Source organism: Tenrec ecaudatus, chromosome X, assembly GCF_050624435.1.
Source record: "Tenrec ecaudatus isolate mTenEca1 chromosome X, mTenEca1.hap1, whole genome shotgun sequence".
Lineage (NCBI taxonomy): Eukaryota > Metazoa > Chordata > Mammalia > Afrosoricida > Tenrecidae > Tenrec > Tenrec ecaudatus.
This window is the reverse complement of record NC_134548.1, coordinates 111693088-111705038: the sequence shown is the minus strand read 5'-3', so window position 1 is coordinate 111705038 and position 11951 is coordinate 111693088. Positions and strand designations below refer to the sequence as shown.

Sequence of the window (11951 nt, the reverse complement as noted above, 5' to 3'; positions counted from 1 at the left end):
GGCAGCTCTTGACCATCTTTCCTCTTTTCCCACAGGCCCCTGTGTTCGGGTGCTGAAAGAAACCAAAAAGGAGGTTGTTGACTTCCTCTGTGTGTTGCGCAGGACCGAGCATGACCTCAGCTCCTTCGTGGTGGACACCTGTGTTCAGAGGGTAGGCACTGCTGCTGCAAAGAGCCAGAGCCAGTGGACAGAGTTGGGAAGGAGAAGGAATGGCTTCCTGGGAACCTGAACTATTTTTCTTTTTTAGAGAATGATACTCTGCTTCTCTGTCCGTGGGCAGTTCCAGGAGGGTGAGTGTCTGCCAAGTTTCTCCCCCTGTTCCCCACTGTTCCCACTCAAGTGGTCTCCAGTCTTCATTCCGTCCTTCCCTTTCCTTTCCCTTTATTGTGTCCAGCTTCCCCCTCCCCCACCCCCTGCTCACTCTTGACTGACCCACAGCCATGACTGCTAGCTGGTCTGACCACAGCCCAGGTGGAAGGGGCACAGGACATAGAGTTTGATGACTCTCATCATGTACCCTCACTATGGTCCCCTGGGGCATCCGTTTAACCTCCTGGTCGACCCATTTCCAAGTGAGGCTAGTAATTTCCCTCTCTTAGGCTAATTTGGAGAATATGGCAAATGCATTTGTGAAGAGATTGACACAGGACCTGACACAGAGCGGCAGCTTATCAGTTGGAAGAGATTGCACCTCTTTTGCCCACTGAAATGCTGACTGACCAGGGATAGCTGTCCCGGGGTGGCATCCTCAGTTTTCTATGAGATATAAACACCAGGGTTGAGTGTGTAAAGCATGGGGACCCTGACTGGCTGTCCTGTGCTTTGTCCTTGAAGTCGATGGTATGTGTGAGCGTCCTGTCTGTGCCTTCAAGCGGACCTTCCTTTTGAGGACTGGCAGTGATTCCAGGTTCGTGCTGTGTTTTCCCTCCCAGGGGCAACACCCATCCCACATAATGGACACCGGGTGGGATGGTGACACGGGATTCCTCAGGATTTCCCCAGGTTTGCTGAATTCCAAAAGGTAGATCCCATGAGCACGCCGGCCTGGTGTGTAGAGTGTAGGCGGTGGCATGGTGACTTCTCACCCTGACACCAGCCTTCACTAGTTTTGTCTGCATGACACCTCTCGGACTTTGTGTGCGTCTCAGAATATGATGCTTAGCATAACCAGCCGGTTGTCTGTTGTAAAGGTAAAAGCAAGTATGAAACTCTCTCTGGGGTGGGGGAAACCTATACACCCAGTGAAGGGTGCAGATAGCTCCCCAAAGGCAGGATCATGTGAAGGAAAAGGATACTGGTCAAAGTGTTGGGAGGCAGGCACAGTCGTGCCTAGTAGGAAAGTTGCTGTCGAGTGTGGGCGGGATAGTTGTTGGGACTGTGGGGTTGTCCGTGTGTCCAACTGTCTGAGGCCCCTTCTTTCTCCAGCTTGTTCACCATTAATGACCAAATGACTGGGACTGAAGTGAGCCCCAAGAACCACAAAGTGACCCCGCGCCCACAGCATCCCCCAGCTTTGTGCCCACCACGTCCCAGGAGCAACAGGAAATGCACTGGACACCTATGCCCAGTCTGGTATGAGTGTCCTGTGCTCTCGAGAGTGAGTGTGGAGTGGGTGGGGATGGGAGCTGCTACAGAGCGAGTAAAGGAAACTCAGGTAATGCATTTTACTTATTTATATCACACTGGACCTCATTTCCACTGTGTGCCCATTGAGCCATGTAGTGGTTTATAACAGGTGCTCAGGGCTCTTGACGTCCATGGACCATGTGTCTTTATGGACAAACACATGTGTCTAGGAGTTTCCCCCTTACAACCGTTTTGTCACAAGAACTGCGCTTGAAAGCAGGTTTCAGATGCACAGCTTGGTAAGCCACCTTGTGTGCTCAGTGTTTCCAGTTTGTCCTGGTGCGTGCAGCCTGACCTTCCTCAATGCCAGCTACCTCCATGAGACCCACTAGGGTGACACCAGGCCTCATAGATTTTTGCTGTGTCCACAACCAAGTCTTGGAATATAGGCCAAGTGAGCAGAGACAAAGTGGCCTGGGAGTGACACTCAGGCGTCCTGGCTCCGAGGATGCCCTGATGCCTCTCTTTCCTCTCTCCAGCCACTGATTGAGGTCTCAGAAGGTAAATGCATGAAAGGGTGCGCAGCCCCTACAAGGGAATCTCCAAAGGAACCAAGGTTCTTGTCATCTTCATCATCCTTGTGGCCATCCCTCTTCTGTGCGACCCAACTTCTATAACTTTCAAAAATAAAGAGTGATGCTGTTTGTTATGTGAAATCCTTGCAGTGTGCATTTCAGTCATGCATTATCAGCACTGCCTGGTAGATTACATTCTGCAGGGGCTGCTGCTACAATTAAGCATTAGATCCTCTGAAGGAAAGAGGAAGTATAATATGAAAGAAGTGGGATGAGCAGGTCAAGGAAGTCTTCTCTATAGGACTCGCATTGAGCTGATTTTCAAATAATAAGTGGAAGTTCATAGTATCTGAGTACTATGTACAAAACGCACAGCCACGACAGTGGTCCAGAGGTGTGAACAAGCGTGGTTTATGTGAGGCAACGTTTGGCTGGAGGGCAAAAACCATTAGGAAGGCAATGGCAATAAATCAGGTCAGTGTGGTAGGAGGGGCCAGATCACAGGAGGCCTCGTGGGCCATGGTTTGGGCTTTGTGGTTTCTTTCTATGATGGATGTCATCAGGGAGTTCATAAAGAAATGGGTGCAATTGTCCACTTTTCTCCACATCTTTCTGTGAATGCGGGCTGGAGATAGCCTGAAGGACAGTAACAGTCGGAAGAAGTCTATGAGGTAAGACAGTACAGTAGTCATACAGGTGAGAGGTCCCTTAGCACAGATGGTGAGCAGGTTGGTTAGCGAATGCAAGAATCAGCATAGATGTGGACAATCTGACACCTGGCTTCCCTGTTGTCATGAGGAAGAGTCAGGCGTAGGCTCCATCCTTTGCTACCTATTCTGACACCAACTCTTCCTCCCACGCTGCGCTTCTTATGCAGGGTTTCATAATTGATTGGAATGGTCACTCAGGACTCACAGACATTACTCAAAATTAAGATTTTTAGAAATCTTTTTATTGGGGGCTCATACAACTCTTATCACAACCTATACATACATACATACATACATACATGTGTCGAGCACATTTGTACATTTGTTGCCATCATCATTTCCAAAGAATTTTCTTTCTACTTGAGCCTTTGGTCCTCATTAATTTCCATCCCTCCCTCAGGAATGCTTGTTAATTTGTGAATTTTTATTATTTCATATTATACACTGACCGATGTCTCCCTTCACCCATTTTTTTCCTACTGTCTTTCCCCTGGGAAAGGGTTGTAGGTAGATCATTGTCACTGGTTCATCCTTTCAACCCCCATCATCCCCTTACCATCCTGGAATCGTTTCTCTCAATATGGGTCCTGAGGATTTTATAGGTCCTGGATTACCTGTTTCCATCTCTTTTCTATATCCGTGTACATGCTCTGGTCTAGCCAGGTTTTAAGGTAGAACTGGGTCATGATAGTGGCCAGGTGTTGGTGGGGTGGGTGGGGAGGAGAAGTATTAAAGAACTAGAGGAAAGTTTTATGTTTCCTTGGTGTTATACTGCACCCTGATTTTCTCCACTCTCCTCTATGACCCTTCACTGAGGGGATGTCCAGTTGTCTACAATGGGCTTTGGGTGTCCACTCTCTACTGTCCCTCATTCACACTGATATGATTTTTTTTGTTCTGGGTCTTTGATGTCCGATACCGTATCCCACTGACACCTCATGAGCACACAGGATGCTGTGCTTCTTCCATATGGATTTTGTTGCTGCTGAGCTAGATGGCTGCTTGTTTATCTTCAAGCATTTAAAACCCCAGAGGCTATATCTTTTTGATAGCTGGGCACCATCAGCTTTCTCCACATTAGCATATGCAATGCTTTTGTATTCAGCGGGATTTTTTAATGAAGTCTGTAAGGGACCACATGTCAGGATAAGAAAACAGTAAGGATATAGTCATTGATCTCAGCTAGCAGCCAAGTTTCTCTCCAGTTCTCAGACTCTGCCACATGATCCCTTGGCCTTCTCCTACATGGGCTATGAAACTTGTCCCTCTGCCCAAACTTCCACAGTCTCTTGGCCGATGTAGAGTAGGTCCCTCATAATGTCTACACTGCTCCTTTGCGTTTCCTTCCCACAGTCTTTGATACATTTCATCTCAGAGGCCTTTACTACTTCAGTCAGTTTTTAAATCTGCCTTCACAAGGTCCTAATTATTTCATTCTGTGTTGCTACCTTAAAGATGGCGCATCTTACTGATCAGTGGGTAGAACAAAAAGCTGCCAAGCCCCTCTCTTAGTGCTACGCTGGCCCCACCTATGTGATCCCATCTGGTCATTTGGTATGAGTTACAGACATGGGTAGAAGTGGCATATTAAGAAATTTCACGATAACTTTGGGCAGACCAGGGGACCCGCATACTCTGAGAGCTCTCAAACCATGTGGGTTTGGTGTCCTGGTAGCCGAGTGGAAGGAGTCTGATGAGTGAAATATCCCCCGGGGCAGAACCCCAAGCACACCCCACACATTTGTCCTGAGCCGGGGCCTCATGCAGGACCGATTCGTCGGACATCTTGGGACACTGGGCTGCTGCCATCGCAGCTGTGACTAGCTATAGCCCCACTCCATCCTCACACCGGGACCCCGAGCCCAGAGTCGCTTGTCTGCTTTGCTGAGACACACTCAGAGGTCGCGGAACCGCATACAACAGCTGCCCACTCACAGGACCCCATTAATAGAGAAGCTTCCCTCTCCTGTGGTTCCCCTCTCCCCACATGGAAGCGATCTGCCATTGGATGTGTGGCCCACCTTCCATTCATCCAAGGTCTGGGTAACAGACCTGCAGGCTATGGGGGTTACCTGGGCGAACCCCAAGGGGAACCATTAACCTACATTGTGCCTGGGACCTGTTCACCGGCACCCCGTTTGCCCAGCCGCCTGGCGCCCTCAGCTTAGCGACTGCTTCACTCCCGGCTCCAGAACCTGACGTGAGCACTTTCCGCCGCGCAGCCAGGCAGCCAGAGCCCATCCCGCTTCTACCCCAGAAACTGCGTTTCCTCCACAGGAGCCACTTCATTCTGGCCTGCGTCACCGCGGAGACCCATGCCCCCGCACCGGGGGGCTAGACTTGCCTGCCGCAGGGTGCCCCTTCCAACTCTGACAGGACCAGATGAAACAGTGGGCCCTCCTGCCTTCTGGGAGCATGAGTGACAGGGTTTTGCACTCCTGCCAGAGCGGATTTTGCCCTCCCTGGTGTGCTTCGAGGATTCAAGGGGCCAGCGGCTCTGAGCTCTGAGCCTGCCGTGGGTGCATTCCCCCCAGGGAGGAGGGCAAGGGCCATTGCCGCTTTTTCCTGCCAGAGCCGCCACTGTCCAAAACAGCTTGGAGTATGTCACTGCTGAGCCTACCACACACAGGGCTGGAGGCTTAAGCGATAAATGTCCTGCCTGATAGGGAGCCATGGACACGGCTTTGTGGTCCCTGCTGGAGCCGTCTGTGCACCCTGGCTGGCTCTCACCACTGTGGTGCTCTGCAGGGTCCACAGTGCCAGATCCTAAGCCTGCCCCAGCCCTTCCCAGCCGGCATGGGAGGCGAGCGCGGCTGCCTGTGCTTCTCTCAGCACCCCTTGAAGCCCTAGCCTCCTCCTCCTGGTGCAGGAGGCTCGCCCCAGTGGGGCAGCTGCCACCTGTGTAGCCTCTGCCCACAGGCTCAAATCTACAGGCCTGTAGGTACCTGGGAGTGCTTGCTGATCTGAAGAGCATTTTCTCAGCACATAGTCTTCTTCAGAGCCCAGATCAGCACGACGTCCTGTCCAGCGGTAGTGCGGCCCCACCCACCTCTGCCTTCTATTGGGGATCAATAGGACTTGAAGGGAAAACAAGGGACACACACACACACACACACACACACATCTTTTTATCTCATACTGGTTTTTCCCTTTTACTTCTTTTATTTTCTGGGTTTTCTTTTCTCTCTTCTTTCTTTCTCCTGTTTCATTATTGGTAGTATTTCTCTTCTGCCAATTTTCTATAGGCTTTCTCTTTTTCCTTCCCCTTCTACTTCCACTATTATCAGTTCTTTTCTCTTTTCTTTTATAGCTTCTCCTTCTTCCTCTCTCTCAATTTTTTCTTTTTCCTCCCAAATAAAAAAGTATATATTTTAAAATTTTTTAACCTTTTAAATTCTTATATTTTATTGCTAAACAAAAAAAGGGCTGCTAAGAGTACCCTGACAAACCAGGTCATAGCAGCCTGAGGGCACTCATTGAGGGTTCAGCCCCCCACTCCAGTTGCTGAAATATCTCACCACTGCAGGTCACTAACCCTTTGGGGAACTGTGCCTACACAGCAGTCTGACCCATCCTTATAGAAAGTCATAGACAGTCGCCTGAAATAATCCTTAACATTAACACAGATAAGGTTGCCCTGGCCTCCCAGAAGCATGGGATCTATGAAAGGATTGAGGAAAAATCAACAGACCACATCACTCCCAAGAAAAAAACAGAGATGAAACAGTAGCAGAGCTAATGTCTCTCATAGAAGAAACAGATACAGATCAACCACAGAAGGAAATCTTCAGAAGTCTGCTTACAGTAATAGAGGAGCTGAGGGAAGCAAACATAGAATAATGATGCAATGATAGAGGAGATGAAGTCCATAATAGAGGGAATGAAGTCTACAATAGAGGGGATGAATTCCACCAACCAAAGGGAATTGCAAGAGCTAACAGAAGAGGTATCAGAAGCCACACACAAGGACACAGAATTACGATTAGGCTTGAGGAGGCAGAGAACCATATCATTGATCTTGAGGACACTCAGACTGACCTAAGCAAGGGAGAAAGACAATCAGAAATGAAAATTAAAGAAACAGAAGATAGCCTGAGATCAATGACAGATGCTATGAAGAGGAATAATATTCAAATAATCGGTCTACCAGAGCACAACACAACACACAAGTCGATAGCCAAGATAACAAAGGAATTTCTGGAAGAAAACTTTCCCACCCTAACAAGGGAGAAGCAGGCAATCACACAAGAAGCAGAAATGACGCATCTAGACGAGATCCCAAGAAGAACACACCAAGACATATACTAGTAAAAATATCCAACTTAGAGGAAAAAGGGAAAATTTTATGAGCAGCAAGAGAAAGGAAGACAGTCACATACAAAGGAGCACAGGTAAGAATATGCTCAGGCTTATCAGCATATACCACCAAGAGGAGGAGAGAAAGGAGCAACATCCACCAAAATTTGAAAGAAAAAAAACTCCTCCCACAGAATCCGGTACCCTGCCAAGTTATCCATTAAGAAGATAGATGGTGAGATAAGGGTCTTAGAGGACAAGGAAAGTCTCAAAGACTATGCTACAAGACACCTGACCCTGCAGAAGATACTGGCTGACACACTGTGGCCAGAGGATCAACCTCCACCAGGAACAAACAGGAGACCACCTAATAGCCCATATCCGTCTAGAAGACAACATGCCAGCATCAATTACCAGGACAACAGCGTCTCAGATGGAAAATAAGACAAGATAGAAACTCTCCACTCAAACACAGCACACTGATATGAAGTGAGATAGGTAAAGTCCGAAAACACAAAACAGTGTATGACAACTATGAATCCACAGATAGTGATAATAACTCCGATCCCCAATGGACTCAATTTGTACATTAAAAGAAAAAGGCTTGAGGACTGTCTCAGAAAACATAATCCATCAATCCGTTGCCTGAAAGAGACATATCTTAAGCGTACACACAAGAATATGTCAAGAATAAAGGGTTGACCAAAAGTTTACCAATCGACTGTAACTCAAAAAAAGGCAGGGGTGGCTATCTTAATCTCCGAGAAAATGGACCTCAAGATCCAAATCATAAAACGAGACAAAGAGGGACACTGGATAATGCTCCTCAAAGTTCCAGTAAAACAAGAAGCACTTAGCATATTGAATATTTACGCTCCAAATAAAGGTCTGGCAAATTTCATTAAAATATTTAAAAGATGAAAAAAGGAAATCATGGACTCAACGATCATAGAATGTGACTTTAACACTCCGCTATCAGAAAAAGACAGATCACTGGGAAAGAAGCTCAGCAAAGAGGCCAGAGAGCTAAACAATATAATTAGGCAACAAGGCCTGATAGATCTCTATAGAGATTTCCATCCAAATGCAAAGGATTTCACATTCTTTTCAAGTGCACATGGATCTTTTTAAAGAATAGACCACATTCTGGGACACATGTCCAGCCTGAGAATATTCAAACACACAGATATTATCCAAACAGCTTTTTCAAATAACCATGCCATAAAGCTGGAGATTAATAAGAGGATGTCCAGAAAAGTAAGGGCAACCAATTGGAGAATGAACAATGATCTTCTGCAACATGAATGGGTACAGGCCCTGATCAGAGAGGATATTAGGTAGTTTCACAAACTAATGAGAATGAGAATAAATTGTATCAAACCTTATGTGACACTGCAAAGGCAGTTATCAGAGGTAGTTTGATATCATTAAATGCATATGTGAAAAAGGAAGAGTCATATGACAGAAAGATTAACACAAAACCTCCAACAACTAGAACAGAGTCAGCAGAACAACCGCTCCAGTAGCAAGAGAAAAGAGATAATAAAAGTTAGGGGGTTGTTAAAACCAGTAGGAAGACAAGAGAACAATGCAAAAGATAAATACAGCTAAAAGCTGATTCTACAAAAGAACTAACAAAATTGACAGTCCTCTGGCAAAGCTTACCAAGGAGAGAAAGGAACTAACACCAATAGCCAAGATGAGGGATAGATCAGGGGCAATAACAACAGACCCCAATAAGATTAAAAGGATAATCACAAAGTACTGTGAAGATCTGTATTTTAATGAAATCAGAAACATGGAAGACATGGATAATTATTTGGAAAAACAGTCTCTCCCTAGATTATCTCAGATAGAGATCCAGAACCATAGCAAAAGAAGAAATAGAGAGGGTCATCAAAAACCTACCAACCAAAAAAGCCCCAGGGCCAAATGGTTTCACACCAGAATTCTACCAAGCTTGCAGGGAAGTGTTGACACGGATCCTCCACAAAGTATTCCATAACAAAGAAGAGGATGGCAAACTCCCAAATTCATTTTACGAAGCCAGCATTACTTTGATACCTAAATAGGGCAAAGACCTAACAGGTATAGATAATTACAGACCAATATCTCTAATGAACATAGATGCAAAAATCCTTAACAAAAGATTGGCCAATCAAATACAAAACTATATAAAACATCATCCACCACATCAGGTAGGATTCACCCCAGGGATGCAGTGATGGCTTAACATCTGAAAATCCATCAATATTATACACCACATTGAGAAGAAAAAGGATAACCACATAATATCCATAGATGCTGAAAAAGACATTTGACAACATCCAACACCCATTCCTAATCAAGACACAGATGAATATAGGATTGGTAGGTAAGTTCCTGAAGCTGATACAAGCTATCTATGAAAGACCAAAGGCCAACATCATAGTTAATGGAGAAAAGACAAAAACAATCCCACTGATAAAGGGTACAAGACAAGGATGCCCTGTGTCCCCACTCCAATATCATTTTGGTGGTTCTGGCTAACAGCACAAGACAGCGGAAGGACATCAAAGGCATCCAAATGGGAGTGGAGGAGGTGAAAATGTCACTGTTTGTAGACAACATGATCCTGTACGGTGAAAACCTCTAAAGCTCCACAGTTGGAGTACTTACAGAGATAGAGGAATATGGAAGAGTAGCAGGATACAAGATCAATAAAAAACGTCGATAGGTTTTCTATACACATTGGACAGGACCATGGAAGATGGGATTAAGAAGGAAGTACCCCACACAGTATCTAAGAACACACTGAAATAACTAGGAATATATTTAACCAAATATACTAAACACCTATAGAAGGAAAACTATAAAATCGTACTAAAGGAAACCAAAAGCAACCTCCACAAATGGAAGAACACTCCCTGCTCATGGATTGAAAAGGCTCAACATAGTAAAGATGACAGTCCTACCTAAAGCACATTACAAGTTCAATGCTATACCAATTCAAGTACCATCAACCTTCTTCAAAGAAGTGGAAAAATTGACCACCAATTTCATATGGAGAGGGAAGAAACCCAGAATTAGCAGAAAACTCCTCAAGAAGAGGGACACAGTTGGAGGACTCGCCTTACTCCATTTTAATGCCTATTACACAGCTACAGTGGTCAAAACAGCGTGGTACTGGCACAGCGACAGAAACTCAGACCGGTGGAACAGAATAGAAAGCCCAAGAATAAAACCATCAGCATGTAGACAACTGATCTTCAACAAGGGTCCCAAAACCATCAAGTGGGAAACAGATGTCCCTTTGAACAAGTGGTGCTGGAAACAATGGATAGTCACAGGTAGAAAGATGAAACAGGGCATTTACCTCACCCCATGCACAAGAGTAAACTCAAGGTGGATCACAGACCTAGAAGTTAAACCTCAAATCATCAGGACCATCAAGGAGGGAATTGGGACTAATCACAGAGCACTGGCCCAGGGAACTCATAGGCTCACTGCAAAAGGGAAGGGTACACACACAGGTGAACTGAAATCAACAAAGGGGATTTAATAAAACAAAGCACCTGTGTACCTCAAAATATTTCACCAAGAGAGTGACAAGACAATCCACAGACTGGGAGAGGAATTTTAGTAATGGCACATCAGACAAATGGCTCATTCCTTAAATCTACAACACCATCATGACCTGAAAAAAGAGGAAGAGTTAACCCCCTAAGGAAGTGTGCAAAAGAACTGAAAAGAACTTTCGCTAGGGAGGAAACCCACATGGCCAATAAGCCTATGAGAATGTGTTCCAGGTCATTAGCCATAAGAGAAATGTAAATCAAAACAACCATGAGATACCACCTAACACACCTGAGGCTAGCCCAAATCAGCAAACCAGAGAGCAACAAGTGTTGGAGGGGCTGTGGTGAAGTAGGAACCCTCCTCTACTGCTGGTGGACATGTAGATTTGTACAGGCACTGTGGAAAGCAATCTGGCAATACTTAAAGAAAATAGAAATTGATCTACCTTTGACCCAGCCATCCCCCTACTGGGCATGTACCTGGTAGAGGCAACAAATAAAACACGACCAGCCAGGTTCGCTCCAATGTTTATTGCGGCACAATTTACAATCGCAAAGACTTGGAAACAGCCTAAGTTTCCATCGATATATGAGTGGATTAGTATACTCTGGCACAAACACACAATGGAGTACTATGCAGCACTGAAAAGCATAGCTGATCACATGAAACATGCCATTTTGTGGGAAGAGCTGGAAGGAATCATGTTAAGCGAGGTAAGCCAAACTCAAAAGGACAGATATAACATGAGTCCCCTGAGGTAAGTAAAATCAGCATGCCAGCAATAGAAGAATAAACACCTATCTCGCAATAAACGGGTGGAAGCATAGAAAATTGGATGGAGGGTAGGCTATACCTAGGGAGGTACATGAGAGTCCAACATAAAGAGGGGAAGGGGAGCAGGTGGAGGGAGAAGCAGGGTGGGGAGAAACTGAGTGGATCGGACCAGGAGAACAGGGCACTAACCCACCCAGGGGGAGAGTGTTATTTGTGTCCCCACAGAACTGGAACATGCATACAGACCACACCATGACATGCCAAACCAGGAGGGCAACGTAACACGTGGAGTAATCCACAAACAGACTGGATCATATGCAGGCACTAACCAGAATTAGCCCGATCCCCAGCATCAAAGGGAGTACCACAGAAAATGAAAATATATCGTCTGGGGTGGGAGAGAGACTGACGTACCACACCACACCCAGAGCAAGGTGAAGCAAAGGAAGGAGGAAGAATGGAGGGGAGTACA

The 11951-nt window shown here is 45.9% G+C and overlaps 1 long non-coding RNA gene across 1 annotated transcript; it reads left to right on the top strand.

The window, feature by feature from the left end:
- Positions 1-246: 246 nt before the first annotated feature.
- LOC142433986 (uncharacterized) lies at positions 247-2252 on the top strand. The gene is made up of 4 exons (XR_012781103.1): positions 247-290; positions 835-907; positions 1426-1572; positions 2106-2252. It is a non-coding gene; the product is annotated as an uncharacterized LOC142433986 (long non-coding RNA).
- Positions 2253-11951: the final 9699 nt, after the last annotated feature.